Source organism: Lynx canadensis, chromosome A1 (assembly GCF_007474595.2).
Source record: "Lynx canadensis isolate LIC74 chromosome A1, mLynCan4.pri.v2, whole genome shotgun sequence".
Taxonomy (NCBI): Eukaryota; Metazoa; Chordata; class Mammalia; order Carnivora; family Felidae; genus Lynx; species Lynx canadensis.
Genome location: NC_044303.2, coordinates 199,195,330 through 199,216,177, shown reverse-complemented (window position 1 = coordinate 199,216,177; position 20,848 = coordinate 199,195,330). Strand labels below are relative to the sequence as shown.

The window sequence follows — 20,848 nt, the reverse complement described above, 5'->3', positions numbered from 1 at the left end:
GAGTTTAGAGGTAGGTGGGGCTGGTAAATGGGGGTTTTGAAAAGCCAGGCACAGAGGTTTGGAGGTGGAGACTAAAAGAAAAGATTAATCCTATCATGCTCCTGCTCGAGGACAATTCTATATTGCTCATTGTATGAAGTCCAAAGATTTCAAGGGTTTCAGTTTGGGGGAATGGACACTGTGTGAATATGAGGAGATGGGAGAATGAAAAAACAGCTTGATCCTTTATGCCTTGGCTGGGCCACGGATGGGCAGGTCACGGCAACACATGTTCTCATCCTTTCTTTCCAAGGGCCTGCCTAGAAAACATTCAAGGCTGGAGGTATGAATCTGAGATTTTATACATATACCTAAGAGCTGAAACCATGAGATGTGAAGCTTCCTGACAAAAAGATGACAAGTATGTAAAAGAAATATTGATGGAAGAGGGAACGTGGGCAACATAGTGCTGTGAATGGTAACACAATTAAAGAAGTTCTGGTCAGCTGGTTCAAAGAGGTGGTACAAAGCCAGGAAATTTAACAGTGAGCTTGAAAACAATGAAGAGAGGAAATGAAGCTTGGCTTCTTCCCTTACAACACTGTTGCATCAGGTAAAGAGAAGGATGTCTGGTTAATGTTAGCCCATGTTATCATATGTGTATACTCTTTCCTATATGAAGGGCATGGTTATATTATTGAGAAGATATTTGACCAGTCCAGTCCTCCCCAGGAAAGCAGAAACCATGATGACCACTTGAAATAGGTGATTTAATGCGTGCAATATTTAATGCAGATGATGGAGGAGAGGAGGACAAACAGGGGCCAGTGAGGCAACCCAGAGATTAGGCAGGCGAGAATTCTACCACTGAACCACCAAGGCTGCAACCCAGAGATTAGGAAGCCATTTCTATTCCAAGTCTAGAGGGTCAAGAGGAAGAGGCAGTGTTGCTAGAAGTCAGAGGCCAGTTTTACCCACAGACCTTGGTAATGGTGGGCTTGTAGGGGGGAGCAGCAGGTGAACAGAGATGGGGAGATACTCTGGTTTTTCTCTTCTTCCCACTTAACAGTCTCCCTCTGCCACATCCAGTGGCCAAGCCCCGTTGGACATTAGCTGACTGGGGAGCCAGGAAAATGCAGCCATCAGAGGTCAGGCCCCAGGATAGAGAGCAAAGCAGGGAGCCTGGCAAGAGGGCACATGAGGACAAACATGTCCCGGACCTGCATGGTGCTCTTGTAATGTTTGGTCTGACGTGGGGATGATCTCCTCATACAGAGGAGCTAACGCCCACCTGGGTGAAGTCACTGTTCCTCTGGACAGTCACCAGAGTCCTGTCACCCGTCTTCCCCTGCCAGAATCCAATTAGACTCATTCTTCAGCCTCAGTTACAGAACAGTCAAGTTGTGCAATGGTGGTTCTCATGGTAGGCACATAGTTTCTTCTGCATGTTAAGAGGCCTCTAGAACTAGAGTGAAGGGTGATGGAGAAAAGCCCATGAGAACCTCCCATCCCCTGCCTTCAGAAGCTGTGAGGGAGTTGCTCTGCTCTGAGACAGGCAGGAGAATGGCACCCAACCTGGGGTGCTGGAGGCTTAAGAGTTATGGTAGGAACAGGGACCTGCACCTCGCAAGCTGAAGGGTTTGTTTCATTTGCCTTCTCTTGTGTTTTCTTTCAGTATTGTGGTAAAGTAAAAAGACACTTGGACCCCCTCATGTGGCGCTGGTGTTAAGGAAATTCATGATGAGTGGGGTGGGTGGTGGATTTCCGTCCAAACTTGTGCCATAGCTCTAGAGAGGCAGTAGGTGCCTGGGGCCAGTGTTGGTGGGAAGACTGACATGACAGAAGCCCAAGAATAAAATGACATCCAGAAGAGAAGCTCCCTCTGGAAGTAGCTGGTTATGTGCCCTGACTATATAACCCTAACACTAAAGCTTAGTGGTTTGTGGGTTTCATAGCTAGTAGTTACTGAGCACTGTCCAATGCCATGTACCATTATAAACACTTTGCCTGTATTAATTACTTTAATCCTAATAACAACCCTCTGAGGTAGGTGCACATGACAGATGTGGAAAGGAGGCTTAAAGGTTCAGCAACTTACCCTACAGAAACTACAGAGCCAGGATTTGAATTCAGACAGGGTTTCTCTGGAGCCTGCATAATTAACCAACACAGGGGAATCTGAGTACCTTAGAAAGCAGAAGAGAAGATGTCTGAGGGAAAAGAGACAGAGAAGCTTCTGGAAAGGGTAGAACGAAAGGGGGGAAGTTTTAGGAGAAGATGGGAATGACTGGAGGGGAGAGAACAAGTGACTCATTAGGGGAAAGTTTATGTGCCATTCCAGATTACATCAGCCAAGCATGGAAATCTGTGCAAGGATATGGAAACCATCATCATACAGGCTGTGTCTAATGATTCCAACCCATAGATTCCTTGTCTACTGTTGTTTAGTGCTTCTGTTGGTTCTTATTCATGGTCTTGTCTCCTCATATTTCTGGCTATCATTGAATGTTGGGGTTGTACTTGAAAATAGTTCATAGAAATATTTTGAAGCTGAGACTTCTATGAATCATCCTCAGAAATGTTTGCTTCTGAGTGGTGCTGGCTATCTGGGATCAGCGTAACTTAAGTTCAAGCCTTGAGGTTTTGTGAACCACCAGATGATGATAAGCCAAGCCTTGTATGAGCTGGTTTATTTCTGATTTACACTTTCTCCTATGGCTGTGAGAGGCCTTTTGGGTCTCAGGCTAAAGCAAAGGATTACTTACCATGGAGAAAGTGTTATAAAAATAATGAGAGAGCAATTAACGGATTGCTATGAATTCCTGAGTTGATTCTATATTTCCTCTCTCAGATCTCTCTCTGCTCCTATCAGTAATGGTGATTCTGGGCTACTGATTGAAGCCGGTGGCATGGCAAAAGGTCAGGGTGGGGAGCACAGTCAGTAAACTGGAGAGACAGGAGTATAGACATGGTTGAATGGAGGGGCACCTGGGTGGCTCAGTCGGTTAAGCGTCTGACTTTGCCTCAAGTCATGATCTCATGGTTCCGTGTGTGAGTTCAAGCCCTGCGTTGGGCTCTGTGCTGACAGCTCAGAGTCTGGAGCCTGCTTCAGATTCTGTGTCTCCCTCACTCTCTGCCCCTCTCCCACTCATGCTCTGTCTCTGTCTCTCAAAAATGAATAAATGTTAAAAAAAAATGGTTGAGTGGAAATTCATTGGTGAGTTTTTAGAAAGGCCCTGAACAGTCTAGCCTCACTCTCTCAGCTTACAAAAACAACATTCATAATGACAGTGTCATAAGCTATGATGTCCTCTCATATCATGAAGAAACAATGAGGATGAAGAGAGAAGGCTTCAGGGGGGCTCCACTCAGGCACAAAAGGGCCTGGGCCAGTGGGCTCCCTGGCCTTGTTTTTCTTGATATATCTATCTCTTGGCTGCTAATGGGGCTCCCAGAAGCTGAGAAGGGCAAACTGAATACCGTGACCCAACAGTGTCAGGGGCAGAGATGTTCAGGATCTAGGATATGACTTCATCTTATTTCTAAGCTAATAAATTAGCCTGTTACTGTTTCATGAATGCTGGCAGAAGACATCTACTTATACTTCAGAGAGAAAAGACTTTAATACTCAGGGCACAGCAAACAGCATCACCACCAGCACATTTGCATTGGTTCCTCTTGTTCCCCACCTCCACCAAATCCCACAGGGGCAATCCAGCAGGGCCCAGATGGCCACCTGCACATGCAGCGAACTGCATTACAGCAGAGGACACTGAGCTTGGGTAACCCACTGTTTTATAGCCAGCAGTAAACAGCCTCCCCTTTGTCCCAGAGGGAGACCTTACCTCATGCCTCAAGGTTGCTCTCTGCAAACACATCCTGACAAATGGCCTAGATAAAGTGTGGCCAGGGCCTTAGGGCCTTGGTTTCTTGACATACCAAGCAAGTATGTGCAGGGATGTCCAGGGCTCATGGTAGATTACCTTTCCAACAGAGCTGGTGGAGACGGATTACCTAAAATGTGCATAATCTAAAAAAAACTATTATTTTCTGTTGTATTCTCTAAATTTGGGTCGCCGGACTGGATCAAAGCCCCAACTGTTTGGATTCTGCTATGTGGTCCCAGTCTGTCTATCTAGCTCACTTACTCTACTATTCTCTCCCGAAGCTTTTCTCCTCATTTTAATCAGTTGTGCTTGTTTTCAATTATGTTCTTTCATACGCTCTGCTTATTTAGAAAGCAGCACACACAGTGGAATGATTGCTGATTTTAGCATTAACAAATCTGTGTTTAGGTCCAAAGTTTACCACTTGTCAAGAGACCAACACACCCATGAGGCCACTCAGGTAGTAAAGTTGGGATACCATAGTACCTCCCATTTCAAGATTGTTCAAGATTGCCATTTTGAAAGTCAAATTTCTCCTTATCTCTCTGCTCTCTTTATCTCACTTATAGACACTGTCTATCCAACCAGATTCTCCATCTTCATGCCTCGGTGTCACCAAGGCTTGCCAGTTTTATCTACTAAGTATTATTCTCTTCATCTTTTTCTCTGCCTGCAGACATTGTTTACCTTAATCATGTTTCACGTGGAATCATTCAATAGTTCCCTCAGGCTTGCCACTTTCAATGGATCTGTCTTACATTGACTGATCCTTTCATGTCCCTCATTGCAAACGCCTCCCATCCTCATACAGCACGGTTTCCTTATAGCATGCGTTCCCCTTCACTCCTTCTACACCTCACCTTGTATTATTTTACACTACAACATTCCTGATTTCCTGTATTTCTCAGCACCCACCATGGTGTTTTGTATCTTTGTGCTTCTGATGCTTTCTCTGCCTCAAATACTAATCCTCTCTTTGACTAAGCCCTTTTCCTTTAAAAACTCAGGTCTTGTAATAGACAAGGACATGATACAAGAAAGGGAAATCAGAAGTATAATATTGGAAAGGATACTGTCATCCAGGAAAACCCAAAAGAAACAACAGAAAAATTTCTACCAGCAGTAAGACAGTTCCATAAGGTAGCATGGTCAAGATTGTACCCAGGAACGTCTATCAAATGGGGAATGGGACATTTCAATAAATTATGGTACATCCATATAATGTGATGTTATGGTGCTGTAAGAAAGAATGAGGATACTAAACTCCGACGCGGAAGTAGTTCTAAGATACATCATTAAATTTAAAAAACAAGGGGCAGAGCAATGTGTATAGTGTGCCTATCTGTGTAATGAAGGAGGAGGGATAAACATGTTTGTGTAAGGGAACTCTTGAATAACAGCAAGGTACTACAAAAGTTTTTGTTTTTGGATAGAGATAGTGAAGAGGGTTGGGAGTAGAGAGTATGGGAGAGTCGGTATGGGAGCAAGACTTACTTTACACTCTATGTTGTTCAGTTTTGAGTCCTGTGAATTTGTTACCTATGCAAAAGACATACACCAAAAACAAAAGAAAAAACAAAACCTCAGCCATCACCTCTACTCTTCTGTCTCCTTCAGATGAGAGGAAGCTCAGAGTGGTGGCCAGAAACCGAGACTTGGCACCAGGCTGACCTGCACTTACCAGCTTTTTGACCTTGGGAAAATCATTCTCCTCCTTTATAATTTGGGAATGACAATTCTCAAAACAACCTTTCTGGGTGAATATTAAGTATGATAATGTTTGTAATATAATTAACACAGTGACTTACATAAAATTAGCACCTGGTATTTTATATGTACACACACACACACACACACACCCACATATAAGTATACACATATATATTTGTCTATATTAACATATGCACTTGCATATATATCTACACATATGTGCATTTGACTAACACATTGTACTGAAATGATCAAATGATCTGTTTGTGTCTATTTCTCTCCACATCAACTCTCCTTGTCCCCATCCCCATAGGCTTCTATGATTTCTTAATATTTTTATCTCTGGTACAGGCACATTTAAGTGATCAAGAAATATTTGTTAAATTGTTGGTGAACTAAGCGTGGCCAGTTCTTAAGACTCTCTGAACACAGGGGAAAAAATCAACAGAAATATCCTGAAAATTTTCAGTCAAGTCATACTAACCGCTAAGGTTGGTATTATTGCAACTTTCTTCTCTCCCTATACCTTGCCCCTCCATGAAGACCAGAAAAGTATTTATAGACCAGTCGGAGCCAGAGATGGAGATTCTTTTCTATCATAGGTTCTTATTAGAACCAGTTGAGGGTTGAATGAAGGACAAATGCTGTGCCTGAGTTGCCCTTCTCAGTGCTCCCCCCAGCAAGCAGCTCCTCCAAGTACTTGCACTTAAAAAACTTCAGATCCAGACCACACTTCAATTTGCTGATCCCCTTGGCTTAAAATTTATAGAAGCCCAGATTCCAATAAACAGCACAAACAGGCAATGCACAAACAGGAATTCTTTGGATTCCTCTAAAAAGAAAAACTGCAGTTTAGTTAGACAGGTCTGTGCCCCCCTTTTCCTCCCAGTAGGAGTTTGGCTTACCATTGAAGCTGGGTCCCCTGAGAGTCCGCTGGGGTACAGGAAAGCCTGACTAGCTCACTGGGGCTAGTCTCTTGCTCCTGAGAGTTCAGCTTTAACAGTCCACCTGGCAGTGCAAATATCCTTTCCTTCTAGACACAGAAATGACACGGTGTTATGTCTTCTGCTGGCTCCCAACCCGTCCTGCCTCGTTGCATCAAGGCATGAAGCTTAAGCCTCTGATGTGCTTCCCAGGATAACAATGCTGTTTAAAAAAATATTTCAGGTTGGTAATTTTTCTGCATGCCTGATTTAGCCACCAGACTCATCTCCAGATATTTAATATAGAAACATGAATTTATAGAATTTGTATAAATTATATATGAATATAAATTTATTTGTATAAATTTATATATGAATATAAATTTATTTGTATAAATTTATATGTGAATATAAATTTATAAAGACCCTCTACATATCCTACTTCATATATTAAAAGGACTCTTTCCTATAGAATTCATTCACAAGATTTCCTAAAAAGAAAACTGTCCTTGTTCACTTAAAATATTTTATTTACCTGAATCTTATTTTTTTTTATTTATCCGCTATAAAACCAGTATCTTCGATGTAAGTGTATGTGTGTAGTACCCTAGACTAAATGAATCTAATATATGCTTTTTCCTTTTAAAATTCTTCTCTAGGTATAGTTCTGAGTCAGGTTAGACATAAATGGCATTTAGTGGCTCTGTAGATCTTTAAGCAAATTTGTTGATGTCAGTATTGTCTCTGCCACTGAAAAGGCATCTGATCCATTCTGCTACACACACCCCCCCTTTGATTTTTATAAACATGTTCTCTCAGCTGGGTCAATATGCATAGAATGGGATGGGGAAAATGTTTAGTGCTAAGCAGCCTGTCTTCTCTTATTATGACAGGGGACATTTAAATGACATTTGTCATTTTAAGGGAGCAGAAATTTTCTCCAAAGGAGGAGCTGGTCCAAAGCTGCTCTGGGGAAAATCAATTATACTACCTTGAATGGAAATGGGCATTTCTCCTCCAGATGTCTGTTGTGCTGTGGTCTGGCCTCCTTGAAGATCTTAAAGCATTTCCAGGAGAAATACAGTTCATGCAATGCAGCATCACTTCTCAGGGCTCAGTTGTTTTCTCCAGCAAGGATTAAGGCAGGTAAGAAGTAACTTGGACTTTCAAAATCAGTGTTGCAAACTGGAAGCCAATAGTGCAAATGTTGCCTTCAGGCACATGTCATTTGACTCACACAATATTTTAAAAATCAGGACATTTTTACATACAAATGAAGATTAGTTGCTTCTTAGAAAAATCAAGCCATATGGCAATATAGGGCCTGTATTCTGGCATGTCACCAAGGGGCAGGGGCCGAGTCTTTGTCCTCTTTAGATGAGGTGCACTCTCCTCAGGTCACTACAGGCCCCCGACTCCCCACCCCTCTGGACCCCTCCACTAGGCCTGTTTACATGACTTGCCTGTCCCGTGCAGGCATTTGAATTGATGACTTCTTAATTAAAATGTTATCTATAGCTCATATTGAAGCATTGATCTCTTATGTTTACTTTTTTAATGTTTATTTATTTTTGAGAGAGTGTGTGCAAGTGGGGTGGAGGTAGAGGGGGGAGAGAGAGAGAGAGAGAGAGAGAGAGAGAGAGAGAATCCCAAGCAGGCTCCGTGCTGTCAGCTCAGAGCCCCACACAGGTCTTGAGCTCACGAACCGAACAGTTAGATCACGACCTGATAGGAAATTAAGAGTTGGACATCTGGGGTGCCTGGGTGGCTTATTTGGTTGGGCATCCAACTTCAGCTTGGGTCATGGTCTCATGGTTCATGGGTTTGAGCCCCGCATTGGGCTCTGTTCTGACAGCTCAGAGCCTGGAGCCTGCTTCAGATTCTGTGCCACCCTCTCTCTCTGCTCCTCTCCCATATTCTCTCTCTCTCAAAAATAAATAAACATTAAAAAATTAAAATTAAAAAAAAAAAGAATTGGACACCTAACCCACTGAGTCACCTAGGTACCCCTCTCTCATGTTTAAATAATAGGTCTACTTTCTACCCAGCCCATGTAGATTAGATTGCTAGATTATCCTTACAGAAATCTAATTTGTAATTAGCAATACTCTCCTAAATTGCTATGTTGATTAAGTTCTTAGTGTGATAAATGTTCTATTATGTACATATTATTTCTCTTCCAAGTCACTCCCTGTCTTAGACACTAGTATGTTTTGATAGGTGTCTTTGAGGAGTTGTCACTATACTGTGAAAATTAATATTTAGTAAAATTTCACTTAGGTTTTTTTTTTTGTAATTCTTTTAGGTTTGCTTGTTGATTTACTTCTTTGAATTTTATTTTATTTTTAATGACTTATTTTTAAAATATTTTTATTCATTTTTGAGAGAGAGGGAAGGGGAGGGGCAGAGAGTGAGGGAAACACAGAATCAGAAACAGGCTCCAGGCTCCGAGAGCTTTCGGCACAGAGCCCAACTCGGGGCTTGAGAACCTTGAGATCATGACGGGAGCCTACGTTGGAGGCTTAACTGACCGAGCCACCCAGGTGCCCCCACTTCTTTGAATTTTAGATTCTGCTGTAATCTCTGACCTCCAGGCAAGGTGAATGAATGGAGTTCTGATATGTTAATGAGATAAAGGTCTCATTAGAATTAATCAGAGAAAGACAGGCACAGCTGCTGCAGAGAGAGCCAGCATTATCAGCAATAAGGGAAGTAAGGGTTCTCTCAGAGCACTAGCTTCTTTCCCTGGAGTAACAGAATGCTTCCCTTCCCGCCCCTCTTCCTAATCTCCTACATTTTAACTTTACAAATGACTTTTTTTTTTTTAACTAAAGGAAAAAAACCCAGCAGATTCTTTCCACTGCCACATCTAGGAACTAAAAATTACCATGTTTATCTGGAAACACATCCTTCAATTCTTCTCCTAAAGTTGGCTACTGTTCATGTTTATATTTCCTACAGCTCCTACACATCTTATTACTTCCAACATGAAATATTTGAGTATCTCCTGTATTCCTGCCATTAGGACAGCCACAGGGAAATAGTTATGAACCCAGGATAATGCCAGTCTGTGAAAACTACCACCTCAAACTCTTGGAGTGTTCACCCTGAAACTCATGTAAATGGGGCAGATAGACAGATTGGTAATGAATAAGTAACACACTGGTACAGATGCCACAAAACAGGTATGAACAGAATACTCTATGAACTCAAGGGAAGGGATAAGTTATTCTGCCAGGAGAAGCTTCTTGGGAGAAGAGGAACAGGAGTTTGAAGGATGACTAGTTTTGCCCACACAGGAAGAAAAGTGGGTACTCCAGGCAGAGGAAAGAGCCTATGTGAAAGGCCCAAATCTCGATGCACATGTAACCTGTTGAGGAAATGATGGGAAAGCTAGTATGGCTAAAGTGAATAGTAATACCAGAGCATTTCAGAGGACGTTTGCAACAATCCATTACAGTAAGAAATGCAGCCGAAACTTGGGTGGTAGTAGAATGGATGAAGGGGGGCTAAATTCAGGGTACAGGTGGAAGATGAAGGGACGGTAGCAGTCAGGGGCAACTGAAGTTTCCTCTGTGGGAGCATCTCTGCACGCTAACAATATCAGAGGGAAAAACACAAGAGGCAGCACATCTGGGGTCAGCCAGCAGGGATGGGACACTGGGAGTCTGATGAATGATCTCTTTGGTGAAATCCAAATGGATGGTCTTCATTTTTTTTTTCTGATATGACTTTTCCCCTCTCTTCCTTGAAATGCTTTTCTCTTATTTTCTAATACATCGCCTTCCTACATTCCTTTTTACCTATGTGATCCTTCCTTCTCAGGCTTGCAGAGGAAAAGGAATGACTGAGGGAGGCTATCTGTTGTCGGTTCACTGTTCCTATCTCGTGTCTATGCTCTTTCACTCTATTTTCTATTTCACAGCCCCTCAGTTACCACCTATGGACTAACTTCTAACTCCATGTCTGCCTCAATCTTTCTCTGGGTTCCAGACTTTTGTGCAACTGCCTAGGACATTTCCATCAGGGCACAGGCACTTCAAACTCAACATCCAAAACTGCTCTCATCTTCCCTGGCTCTCATGGATGTCTCATCTCAGCCAATGGCCCTCCATCTACTTGGTTTCTGACTCCTCTCAAGTCTAAGTTCCATGCGACCATTTCAGTCTTGGTTACCACTAACACAGTGAGTGGCTCACACATAGCACTCAAATATTGGTACAGTAAATGAATGAGGCAGAACGGGCTCTTACGTGTCTGGTTTCTGTCAACCCTCCTGGGAAAAAATGTCATCCTCTACCTTTCTCCCATCCCACTTTAGCTTCAGTTAATCAAATTAGTTTCCATTTGCTTCAGAAAGCCTTCCCTGACTACTACCTCACCTCCCTGGTCTGCTAAGTTCCATAATTTCCTGTATACACCCTAACCATAGCACACAGCATGTAGTTTCCATGAGTGCCAATTTCACCAACCAGCTCCATGAGGGATAAAGCAGGATCTTCTTTATACCCTGGTGCCTATTTGCTTGATGGAAGGAAGCTAGCAAAGAAGGAAGAACAGACTGGCAGATATTCTGTAGGAAATGTCCAGAACATATTTGGAAATGAGTATGGAGCTTACAAGAGGGCTATGGCAGACAGAGATCTGAATTATCCATGGTGATGCCACTGGGGTGATCATTCTCACCCTAGAAAATGTGTGAGGGACAAACTCTTCTAGGTGTATAGGGGCTGAGATGGGAGACAGTCCTGGGTATGAGACAGCAAAGAGAGTGGGGACTGTGGTGAATTAGCAATAACAGCCGTGTCGAAAGGGGATCAGCTATAACTGCTATGCAGAAGTACTGGCCCAGTGTAGCCAGATCTTCTGACTTCTTTCTCCAAAAGGAGCCAGAAATCCCTATTTTTTAATGAGTGAGAAGTCTCTCACATTTTAAACTAAACACTGGGCCATATTCAGGCAGTGGCTTGGCAATTTGTGACTCCTGGTATAAAACATTAAGAAAAGCAGACTTACAAACTATGACATTGCATATATATTGACGATGGGAAGAAAAACAGGCCACAATTCAAAAGGCGGGACAAAAAAGATCTACAAGAACTGCTCATTAGCCACTAGCTGAGTTAATCTAGGAAACATATTTGAGGAAAGAGGACAATTTATAAAGGGGGCTGTCAAGTAATGAATATTGGATCAGGTCCTTAGTCTGATTTTGGAGTAGGAATGAGCTCTGTGAAAGAGGTCCAGTATTGAAAAATGAGGGATTTCTTTAATAGTAGTAGATAATTTTTTAGAGACTTGGGGTACAGTCTCAGCTATACATATCACTATAGAAATGAACATCATAAAATCCAAATGTGAAAATATGTCCAAGTCACCTCAACAATGATCACACCATTTAATAAATTAATTTTAATCATTAGACAATACTTTAAATTATATTAAATTAATGTTATACCATGAGCATTGTGTGAACTTATGAACATAATATGGACTTATTTCATTAAATCCAGTTAAGATCACATGAAGTGATTTTTTTTACTCCCATTTTTCAGACTAAGAAACTAAGGTTGAGAAAGGTTCATTTGTTCATTCATTTATTCATTCAGTTGACAAATATTTATTGGATTTAAAACATTTTTTAATGTTTACTTTGGGAGAGAGGGGGAGAGAGAGAGAGGGCACGAGCCTGAGTGGAGGAGGGGTAGAGAGCAAGGGAGAGAGAGAGAATCCCAACCAGGCTCTGTGCTGCCAGCACAGGACCCAACTCTGGGATCGATCTCATGGACCATTAGATGGTGACCTGAGCGAAAATCAAGAGTCAGACCCTTAACCAACTGAGCCACCCAGGTGCCCCCTAACATTTATTTGATTTACTATGCTGGGCATACAGTACTGCACAAAGAAGACAAAATCCCTGTCCTCAAAGAGTTTTAATCCTTGTGAAACCAAGTAGACACAGAACTACAGTAAGTAGCCTTCCTTTCAGACATGGCGCTTTCTTTGAATCCAGGCCTTCTATTTATTCTCAGCTACAAAGCTTCCAGCAAGCAGCCAATACTCTTTAATAATAACAGTTTTACAGAGCCAGCAGGGGGCAGACCTATGACTCAGACAATGAAAGTTCTCAGGACAGCTAAGTAGTCACTGGCCTGCTTCCCAGCCACGTGATCTCAGCTGAGCTCCCTCTGCAATTGGATTTCCTGCCCTGTGACACTAGAGATGATAATACCTGCTCTGTCCATGGAAGAGTTGCAGTGAAAATACAGCAGGAAATAAGATTTTAAGAGGTGAATGTTCTTATGAAATCCTATGTATATATTTGTATAATGTTTGGTATATTATACAAAAAACTTTCAAGTAAATATAAATACAGTGTAATTTGTAATACTATACAAATAGCCAAATGCAAATATAAATCAACCAATGGTGAAATTCCCAGAAATCTCAGAAAATCTGGAGTATTGTTCTGGATTGTTGAGCTAGCTTTAAGATTGCTAACGTAATGAGAAGTGTCATTTAATTGCTTTAGAAGCATTTCCTTACAGCTGGACACAGAGGGGCAGAGGCAAACAGACCCAGATACATGAAGAGTTACTGAGAAGAGCTGACCTCCAGGGAGGAAAGTCACTGAAGAAGTATTTGTTAATTGCCTACCATGTCTGTTTTATTCATTGCCTTATCGTCAGTGCCTGGGACAAACTTCCTGCTCTGAAAAGGTTTGCATTCCAACAAGGGAGACAATTACTATATAGATGTGTTTACGGTAGGTAGTAAGTGCTACACAGAAAAGAAGCACTGAATGATGGCTGGGGGCTGGAAGGGAGAGAGCAAGTATTAGTTAGGATAATTAAAGCCAGCTGCATTAATAAACAAATCATGCAATCTCAGTGGCTGAACCAACAAAGGTTTCTCTTCTCAGAAAGTCTGATTGGTGTCGGCGACTCAGGGACCTAGGCCGTCTCCACCTTACTTCTGGGTTCTCCAATGCAGAAGAAGAAAGGAGGGATAGAGGAGCTACACTGATTCTGAATAAAGTGAAAATGCAGCGTGGTGGATCTCAGGGGGAAGAGGATTCCAGACAGAAAAAGCAAGCAAACAAACAAAAAACATCAAGGACAAAACCTGAGGCAAGTTCTGGTGTCTGGTCTGACATGTAAGAAGCTTAGAAGTTGTTACTCCATTCTCAGGAGAAGTAAAAAGACGAACAAACTGAAAAAAATCAAATATTCTTAGATTCATAAGAGAAGTGAAGTTACAGCATAAACCACTACATCCATATTGGAGAGACCAACAGATGAATATAGAGAATCACACCGTGGCAGAGCAGAAGCCTCTGTAGGAAACAGTGTTGGGGTGGGAACATCTGAACTGTAATTGATGAATTGCTGGAGGACCCGTGCGGACAACTCAGAGTTAAAAACTCCGGGGAGACCCAGCCATTAGACAGTCCCCACATTTTTGTGAGTTTTACCTCCTGGATCTCTACCAGGTCCTCACAGTGAATACTGGAGAAAAATCCTCTACTGCTTCTGGCAGGGGAAGGGGAAAAGAAACCATTTTTAAACATGCTAGAGCATTGTGTTCTTCTAACAAGGTGCGACCTCAGGAGAAACTATTTAACCTGAGCCTAACCTGCTGGGATTTTATTAGGGCCTAATTGATCTAGAGAAAAGGAAATCTCCAACTCCAGCACACTCTAACCACCCTGTCCCACTTAATGGAAGAGGAAAAAAAAAAAAAAGCCCTAAGAAGTACACATGAAGTTCACAGTCCAGAGGCAGAGGCTCACTAAAGGCCCAACAATCACCATAAAATGCTTCCCTTCCCCACTGTACCTTACCACACATAATAAAAGGCCTATTTACAAAAGTTCCTCTTACCTAGCAAAATATGCCTGGCTATGAGGAAAATATTACAAGGCATACTAAAAGGCCAAAAAATAAAGTCAAACAAACAACAACAACAAACAAAACAAACAAACAAACAAACCCCAAAGACACGGGTGGAAGAGAGAGCAAGTATCACCACCAGATTCATATATGTCAGGGATGTTGGAATTACCAGATCAGGAATTTAAAGCAACTGTGATTAGTATGCTAAGGGCTCTAATGAAAAAAGTAGACAACATGCAAGAATAAATGCAATGTAAACAGAGAGGTGGAAATTCTAAGAAAGACCCAAAAAGAAATGCTAGAGATCACTGTAACAGAAATGAAGCATGTTTCGATGGGCTTGTAGTAGGTGGACATGACTGAGGAAAGAATCTCTGAGCTTGAGGATATATCAATAGAAACCTCCAAAACTGAAAAGTATACAGAAAAAAAAAAAGGCTAAAAAAAGATAACCAGCATAGAATATCCAAGAACTTTGGGACAACTACAAAAAATGTAACATACATGTAATAGGAATAACAGGAGAGTAGAAAGAAGAAAACAGAAGAATTATTTAAAACAACAAGTGAGAATTTCTTCAAATTAATGTCAGATACCAAACTATAGATCCAGGAAATTCAAAGAACACCAGAGAAGACAAATACCAAAAAAAAAAAAAAAAACAAAAAAAAAACCCTATGCCTAGGCACATAATTTTAAACTACAGAAAATGAAAGAGTAAGAAAAAAATTCGTAAAAGAAATCAAAGGAAAAAATATCTTACCTATAGAGGAGCAAAAATCAGAACTATATCTCACTTCTCCTCAGAAACGATGCAAGCAAGAGGAGAGTGGAGTCAAATATGTAAAGTGTTGAGAAAAAGAGCTGCCAATTTAGAATTCTGTGCCATGAGAAATTAAGACTTTCTTAGACAAATAAAAATGGAAAGAATTTGTTGCCAGTAGATTTGCTTTGCAAGAAATGTTGGAAGTTCTTCAGGGAGAGGGAAAATGGTTAATAGATTAGAAACTCAGATCTACTTAAAGAAAGGGAGAACACTGGAGAAGGAATAAGTAAAGGTAAAATAAAATCTCCTATTTTTCTTAATTGATCTAACAAATAACTGCTCAAAATAGTAACAGCAGTGCTTTATTCAACTATGTATGTTTATGAGTGTGTATATATGTGTGTGTGTGTGTGTATGTATATATGTATATATACATACACACACACACACTTATGTGTGCTTATACATACATAAAATAAATGATATAAATAAATATGTATACACACACACACTTATGTGTGCTTATACATATTTTATACATAAAATAAATGATATCAATGCTACAAGGGGCCAGAAGAATTTGTATTATTTTGTTATTAGAGGGTACTCACACTACCTGTGAAGCAGTATAGTGTTAACTGAAAGCAGACTTGGATTACTTGTAATGCGTATTGCAAACTCTAGGCCAACTACTAAAAAAGAAGTTTAACTGATATGTAAGAAAGCAGAGAAAATGGAATCAATGCTTTTCGACATTATATTGGAAGTCCTAGCTAATGCAATAAAGAAAACCAAGAAATAAAAGGCATACACATTGGGAAGAAATAAAACTCTCTTTGTGTGCAGATGACATGATTGGCTCTGTAGAAATCCCCAAGAGAATCAACTAAACCCTCCTCCCACCCCTAGAGCTCAAAAGTGATTACAGCAAGGTTGCAGGATGCACAGTTAATATACAGAATCCAATTGTTTTCCTACACATATTAGCAATGAACAAGTGGAATTAAAAGCACAATACCACTCACCTTAGCACCCTCTGAAAATGAAACACTTCGGTATAAATCTGACAAAATATGTAAAAGATCTATGTGAGGAGAAACCAAAACTCTGACGAAAGAAATCAAAGCACTAAGTAAAAGGAGAGATAGTCCAAGTACTTGGATAGGAAGATTCAAGACGTCAGCTCCTTCCAACTTGATCTGTAGATTCAATGTGATCCCAATCAAAATCCCAGCATTATTTTGTAGCTATCAACAAACTGATTATAAGGTTTACCTGGAGAGGCGAGAGACCCAGAATGGCCAAGACAATACTGAAGTAGAAGAACAAAGAGGGCTGACACTACTCAATTTTAAGTCTTACTCTATAATTTTTTAAAAATTTATTCATTTTGAGACAGACAGAGAGAGTGAGCAGGGGAGGGACAGAAAGAGAGGGAGAGAGAGAATCCCAAGCAGGCTCCACACTGTCAGCTCGGAGCCTAATATGGGGCTTGAACTTCCAAAATGTGAGATCATGATCTGAGCCAAAACCAAGAGTCGGACGCTTAACCGACTGAGCCACCCAGGCACCTGTAAGTCTTAACTCTAACGCTGAAGTAATCAAGACAGTGTGGTACTGGTGGAAAAATAGAGGGATCAATGGGACAGAATATAGAGCCGAGAAATAGATTCACACAAATATAGTCAACTGATCTTTGACAAAGGAGGAAAGGCAACACAAAGAGGCACAGATAGTCTTTTTGACAAATGGTGCTGGAGCAGCTGGGCATCTGCATGCAAAAATCAATCAATCAGTCTAGACACAGACCTTATACCTTCCACAAAAATTAACTCAAAATGGATCAGAGACTTCAATATGAAATGCAAAACTATAAAACTCCTAGAAGATAACAAGAAAACCTAAATGATGTTGGGTATGGCAATGACTTTTTAGTTATAATTCCAAAGCACTATCCATGAAATAAATAATTGATAAGCTGGACTACATTAAAATTAAAAACTTCTGCTTTGTAAAAGACAACATCAAGAGAATGAGAAGACAAGTCACAGACTGACAGCAATATTTACAAAAGACATCTGATAAAGGATTATTTTCCAAAATGTACACAATTTCTTTTTTTTCCAAAATGTACAAAATATTCTTAAAAGTCAATAATAAGGAAGCAAACAACTCAATTTAAAAATGGGCCAAAAATCTTAACAGACTACCTCACTGAGGAAGACATACAGAGACACCTGGGTGGCTCAGTCAGTTTAGTGACTGACTCTTGATTTTAGCTCAGGTCGTGATCTCATGGTAGGGAGATCAAGCCCCGCATCTGGTTCCGTGCTGAACGTGGAACCTGTTTAAGATTCTCTCTCTCTCTCTCTCTCTCTCTCTCTCTCTCTCTCTCTCTCCCTCTGCTCCCCTCCCCCATATTCACACACACACTCTCTCTCTAAAATTAAAAAAATTAATCATAAAAAAGATATACGGATGGCAAATAAGATGTCCTACATCATGTGTCATCAGGGAAATGCAAATTAAAATGAGGTGACACTACCCTCTTATCAGAATAGCCAAAATCCAGAACACTGACAATACCGAATGCTGACAAGGCATTCTGATCCATTGCTGGTGGTAATGCAAAATGGTACAGTCACTTTGGAAGTTGGCAGTTTCTTACAAAACTAAACATACTCTTACCATGCAATCCAGTAATTGTATTCCTTGACATTTACCCAAAGGAGTTTAAAACTTATATCCACACAAAAACCTGCACTGGAGTGTTTATAGCAGCTTATTCATAATTGCCCCATTCTAGGAACAACCAAGATATTGTTCAGTTAGACAAATAATAAATAAACTGTGATACATACAGACAATGGAATATTATTAGGGCTAAGAATAAATGAGCTATCAAGCTATGAAAATACATGGAGGAGGCTTAAATGCATATTACCAAGTGAAAGAAGCCCATCTACAAAGGCTGCATACTGTATGATTCCAACTATATAACACCCTGGAAAAGGCAAAACTATGGAGACATTAAAAGGATCAGTGTTTGCCAGGGGTTAGGAGGGAAGCAGAGATGAACAGGCAGAGCACAGAGGATTTTTAGGGCAGTGAAACTACTCTGTACGCTACTACAATCATAGATGTAGATACATGTCATTATACATTTGTCCAAGCCCATAAAATATACAACACCGAGAGTGAATCCTAATGTAAACTATGGGCTTTGAGGGATAAAGGTGTGGTAGTGTGGGTTTATCGATGGAAACCAAGGCACCTCTCTGATTGGAGATGTTGACAGTGAGGAGGGGCTATATGGAAAATCTCTTGTGCCTTCTGCTCAATTTTGCTATGAACCTAAAACTGCTCTAAAGAAATAAATCTGAGGCACAAATGTGCTTGGCTTGTTCCAGAAATAGCAAAGAAACCGCTGTGGTTTCACTCTAGTTGAAGAGAAGAATGGAAAGAGAAGCAAGGGCCAGGCCACCACATAAGGCCTCACAGGCCAAAGGAAGAAGTGTGAAGATACGGTCGTGTGGAGCTATTTAGTGTCGTGGAATGATGTGTTTTTACAAACGCACAAGGAAATAGAAATAGTTGATGGTTATAAAAATGATTGTGTAAACTAAATTATGAATAGTCTCCATTTTCCAGAGAACTCTTTTAAAAATGTGTTGCTGTATCTACTTCCCTGAGTGCAGAGTTATGATTTTCTAATACTTGAGCACATTTTCTAAATATCCAAGACCCTAAGGAACTTTTCCTGTCACCCAGGAGCCACAAAGCCAGGCACCATGGATAGCCCGTTTCTCTCCTTCACCAAGCCTGATGCCTGGCCTCCCATCGGACTCCTGCCAACTGAATGCTTGTTTGTTCTGGAACTGCAAACAACCTCTGACATCCAGTAGTTCCTCAACTACTGTTTCTAAGGAGCAGCCCAACCAGTCTTTAAAAGCCATCACCTCAAAGTCCTGGAATTTTCACACCTGAAATAGATTTTTAGTCTCTCTGTCTCAAAACCTGAAGCATTGCAAGTTTCATGTTACTTTAGTGAACGCTTTAACCTAAAAAACCAGATGAATGGTAAGGGTGAAATTAAAGGTACTTATCCTAAATATGGTAGGTTAGCTTCTCACAGTTAACAAACAAAATCAATTGTATTGTAGATGTTCCGTGAATGTCGACTTCATGTTTCTGACCACATAAATTGTTGACGATGAAATTCAATGACCTCTCTTGCTTACTGTAAGAAGGATCCTAACTCAGAGTTTTCAACTAAAAATGTTGTAATTCAGAATTTGCTTACAGAATTGAATAAAGGTTTTTGCATTAGGGATAAACACTGTGGGAGTACTTCTGGTATACTGGGTTGGTGGTTTTGCGCAAGATGCTTAGAATACCACAGCCCTTCCTCACAATACTTGTAAACTCTTCTGGCCCGTTTCCCAGATTTGCTTGAAAAGGGTCAGAGGACAGGCTGAAATTAATGACATATGAATGCTGAATCCCAGTTAGAGGTATCTTTAAAGGAATCATTAGGCTAGACTTAATAAAAGGGGACTATGAGAAGAAAAAACTTGGGGCAAATTATACACTGAAGGAAAAGAAGATGTGAAGGCAACTTCGGAGATGGGAGCTGATTAGTATCTCGGGAAATGAGTTTTCTTTTTTGAATCTACGTATCTTAAAGATAATATAAATACAGTGAGACAGAGATGAATGGACACAGATGGTCATTGATCTCAGATTAGGAGTAGGGGTGTGAACATGAGGGTCCTTTCTGGTGCTACGCCCTGGGATTGTGGTTTTAGGACCCCATTCTCTTTATGAAGGAGAACGGGGTTTTTGCTTTCCCAAACAGCAGTAACATTAGCGACAGCAGCAACAAACACCTGACTGTACTCGCCATATATGAATCCCTCTGTTTCATGTTCCCCATCTGTAAAGTAGGGATTACATGATTATCGAATCCCCACAACAACCCTAGGAGGGAGGGAGGTCCAGTGAGTGACTTGCTCAAGGTCATAAGCTAGGTAGTGTCAGAAAGCGAATTCGAACCCAGTAGCCTGACTCGGAAGTGTAAACTCTCATTCCCCGCACTACGTGAGGCTCAGGGAGCAGAAGGGACATATGCAAAATGCCAGCTCTCCCTGCAGACGTATTTTACTGGAAACTCTCCCGCCCTGATGCCTCTCTTCCCACACCACCCTTAGCCTCTTCATTTGTCAGGCACAACACCTTCCTTACTTTGCTCTTGTCATTCTTCTCCCCTTCTTGCCAGAAGGTTCCAGCGGGTGGAAGACGAAAGGGAGCGGACAGCCCCCGGCACAGGCATCTTGTCGTCTTCTTAGTGCCGTCGCTAATATTCACTGAAACTCCTTTATTAGATGTGTGGTTCCGTTATTCTAGAAGCATTCACTGAGCGCTCAGAGTGGGAACGTTCGTCAGGAACGCAAATATTAATTTACTTTCTAGGATACGTTTTTGTTTTTTTTTTTTTTACCTAAGAGCCTAAACATCTCAGACAATTCACTTTCTGAGTGGAAATCTTCGCCCTGCCCCTCACGGCTCAGGGCCCGCCTGAAGGGGGCAGTGGCGGCCGCCGAGTGGGCTCCGCCGGCAGGCGCGGCGGCTCGGCCATCGCTTGCTCTCGCCTGGCGCGCGGCTCTCGGCCGTGGATTAGCGCAGCTG

The 20,848-nt window shown here is 41.2% G+C and overlaps 1 long non-coding RNA gene across 1 annotated transcript; it reads right to left on the bottom strand.

Moving 5' to 3' along the window:
• Positions 1–6,485: 6,485 nt before the first annotated feature.
• LOC115523732 lies at positions 6,486–20,697 on the bottom strand. The gene is made up of 3 exons (XR_003971825.1): positions 20,405–20,697; positions 7,491–7,684; positions 6,486–6,722 (listed from the first exon to the last, which is right to left on the bottom strand). It is a non-coding gene; the product is annotated as an uncharacterized LOC115523732 (long non-coding RNA).
• Between the last annotated feature and the right edge of the window lie 151 nt (positions 20,698–20,848).